Genomic DNA, 3,810 nt, shown 5'->3' on the forward strand with positions numbered 1-3,810 from the left:
GACAGACTCTGATTCCAGTTTTGTTTTTTGTGTTTTTTTTGGCAGGTTCAAATATAGTTATAAAATTGAAGCATTTTATTTCTGTAAGGAACATCAGTGGTCATAAAAACAGTTTCTCCTTATCTTGTAGAGATAAAACTCAGGGCTGGAATGTGGAGGCAATTTGAAAATGCCCTGACATACTGATGATTGAATGCCAGGTGATACTTGATTTGAAAAGAGAAGAGGATGACAGAATTATGTTTTGAGTTCTATACAAATTTAGCATTTTTCCTCCTTAAATTAATGAATATTTTTTTTTTTTTTTTTTTTTTTTTTTTTGTGAGGAGATCAGCCCTGTGCTAACATCCGCCAATCCTCCTCTTTTTTTGCTGAGGAAAACGGCCCTGGGCTAACATCTGTGCCCATCTTCCTCCACTTTATATGGGACGCCGCCACAGCATGGCTTGCCAAGCAGTGCGTCGGTGCGCGCCCGGGATCCGAACCAGCGAACCCCGGGCCGCCGCAGCGGAGCGCGCGCACTTAACCGCTTGCGCCACCGGGCCGGCCCCAAATTAATGAATATTTTTAAAAATAAAAAATATGTAATATATACAGAGCTTAAACAAGTATAAACTGAAGAACCATGAACAATCCACTCACCTTAATAAATGGGCAGTACCACTGATGCTCTCACTGTGGCTCCTCCTGATCACACCCTTCCCTTATTTTATCTTGTGGAGGAAGGGGCAAGGAACTGTTCTGAATCTTGTTTCCATCACTCCTCTGCTTTTATATGTAGTTTTACTTACATATTCTTGAATTTATGTGAATGGTTTCATACTAATGTATTCATTAACAATTTGCTTTTTTCACTGTTTGTGAGATTCACGTTCATGTTAATTCATATCACTACTTTAATTTTCACTGCTGTATAATACTCAAGTGTGTAACGATGCCATACTTTATCCATTCTCCTACCCTGTGGATAAGTTAAAGTTAGCTATTTGGGCTGAGAGCTGAGCTGACCTGAGTCAACATAACGTAACTATTTGCTCCAGGAGAGTCTTGTGCAGAAAGATAAGACTGCAACCTAATAAACAACTTCACTATTATCTTCAGGAAATTCTTGCAATTCCCTTCATCCAGGAAAATAGTTTGCACATTTGGAAAACAACTCTTATAAGGACAAGAGTTTGTTCATCTGCATACATGGTGAGCTTATCAGAACAATGGCATTAAAACAACAACAACAACAACTCTATTAATCCAAAAGAAGGCAGGAAAGAGAGAAAATGGATCTGAGAATGGAAGGGACAAATAGAAAACAACTAGGAAGACGGTAGATTTAAATCCAACCATATCAATAATAACACTAAATGTAAATTGTCCAAACCCTGCAAGTAAAAGACAGAGATTGCCAAACAGGATAAAAAGCAAGAACTATTTGTCATCCACAAAAATACCAACTTGCAATATAAAGAATAGACAGGTTAACAGTAAAAGGGTGGGAAAAAGTTATAGCATAAAAACACCCACCAAAAGAGAGCTGGTTCAGTTAATAGGAGACTGCATTCTCCATCCTTTCTGGTGTACAGGCACAGTTGAAGAAGCCACAAAGGAACGAGGAGTCGTTTGTGAGGATGATGGGGCAAGGCAAGAACTGCACCACAGGAGCCGTCTACACAGACCACGAGAGTAAAAAGGACACAGTAGCCTCCGCCCACGGGACCCAGAACCGTAGACTGAGCCCGCATGCTGCCCAGGACTTCGACTGCTGCTGCCTTTCTCTGCAGCCCTGCCACGACCCTGTCGTCACCCCAGATGGCCACCTGTGTGAGCATGAGGCCACCCTGGAGTACGTTCTGCACCAGAAGAAAGAGATGCGTGGCAGACGAAGGCCTGCCAGAAGCAGGGGGCGGGCGGCGTGAGGAGCAGAAAGAGCTGGAGTGGCTGCGGCCAGGACCAGGTGAGGGCTTCCTGGAGGAGGAGGTGGCCGTCCTGAGTCGTCAGCCGGCCCCTCAACCCCGTCACGCCCAAGGATGCCTCGGGAAACCGCCCAGGTGATGCCCCACCCGCGATCAAGGACAAAGACAAAGCGCTGCCCAGCTTTGGATGTTGTCGCTGACCCCGAGGCCAAGGCCATCAGGCTAGAGAAGCCGGAGAGAAGGCGTGCCCACGTCGGGACTCACGCACGTACGCCTCACGCCCCTCGACGCCTGCGTGGGTGGCGTGGAAATCACCGCGCAGTGAGCGCCACGGGGGCGCAGTGACCGCGACAGCCTGAGCCACGCCGCGCGTGCGCCGTGCTTCCTCCGGGGCCTGGTCGCCCCTGAGAGCGTGGAGAAGCTGAGTTACAAGGATGAGGTGGACCCCTTGAACGGGGACCAGCTCGGGGACCGCGACATCATCGTGCGGCAGAGCCGGCGCCTGCCTTGCAGGCTCCAGAGTGAGGCTGCAGGCCCAGAAGTCGTGGGCTGGTGATGCAGGCCTGAGTGCTGGGCTCCAGATAAAGGGGCTTGGATGCGGGGGGAGCCGGGGAGGAAATTCTGGAACCAGACTGCGTGAGTACAGACCCTGGCTCGGTGCTAACTAGCTTGAGTAAGGTACCTTAACCTCTGTCTGCCTCGCTTTCTCCACATTTAAAATGGGCATGTGAAGAGTCTCTTCCTCAAAGGCCTGGGGTGAGGATTTAATGAGTAAGTATGTGAAGTGATTAGTACTGATTCCAATTTTTAATGGTAAATGGCCTTAATATTTTACCCTTTAAAGTAGTTTGCTGTTTTTAGTAAATAGCATTTAAGTAGCTTCCTTCTAATTCTACTTTCTTTGTAGTTATAATAACTCTGTATTTTATTGAATAGCTTTTCAACATCTCTCGATATCCTTTAGTTTGTTGTTATAATGAAATATGTTGATAAAGTTTCTATTTCTGAAGTCCTTGCATTATTGAAATTAATCCCATTTGTTTATATCATAATTTTATAAATGGGTAGCTGGATTCAGACTTCTAATAGTTTATCTGAAATATTTGCTTCTATATTTGTAATTGGAATTCATCTTATTTTCTCTCCTGAGCTATCTTTACCGTCCTTTATACAATGAATTAGGGGTCTTTCATCTTTTTCTGTGGACTGGAATTACTTAAATAACAAGAATTACATTATGTATGAATTTAGATTAAACTCAGTAAAATCATCTAAGCCTGCCACTGAATTTGGTTATGGTTATTGATCTGTTCAAATTTTCTATCTCCTTTTGGGTCAAATGGGATATTTTATGTGTTGAGAACAAGTTATCTGTTTCTCTCAGATTTTCCAAATTTATTATCATGAGTTTGTACAAGATGCTTTAATATAAATCTTTAAGCTTTTCCATAATTGAAGATTCTACCTCATTATTAATATTGTATATTTATTTTCTCTCTCTCTCTCTCAATTATGTTTGCCAGGGATTTTCTTTTTTATTTTTTATTCTTTTTAAAGAACAAAATGTGTATTTTGTATCATATAACATGGAACGTGTAGTGTATTGCAAAAAAATAAGGAACAGTGTCTTAAACAAGACTAAAGTTCATTTCTCTGTCATGTAAAAGAGGTGCAGAGATGTGTAGCCTGGGCCTGGTGTATCAGCACCCTGGCATCATCAGGAGCCCAGATTTAGTCTTCGTGCTCTGATTCCCAACGCCTGGCTTCCATCCTTGTGGTCTGATAGTTCACGATGACTCGTGGAGCTCTAAGGATCAGATTCGTGTTTCTGGCCAGCAGCAGGTAGAAGAAGGGAAAGATAAAAAGTCACTTCACCAATAATTCAGCTCCCTTTATTAGCCTT

At 43.5% G+C, this 3,810-nt stretch overlaps 1 pseudogene; it reads left to right on the forward strand.

Annotated features, from left to right (window-relative positions):
- Positions 1-1,622: 1,622 nt before the first annotated feature.
- Positions 1,623-2,463, forward strand: LOC131395954 (nitric oxide synthase-interacting protein-like; annotated as a pseudogene).
- The last annotated feature ends 1,347 nt before the right edge of the window (positions 2,464-3,810 follow it).

This window comes from Diceros bicornis, chromosome 32, assembly GCF_020826845.1.
Source record: "Diceros bicornis minor isolate mBicDic1 chromosome 32, mDicBic1.mat.cur, whole genome shotgun sequence".
NCBI lineage: Eukaryota > Metazoa > Chordata > Mammalia > Perissodactyla > Rhinocerotidae > Diceros > Diceros bicornis.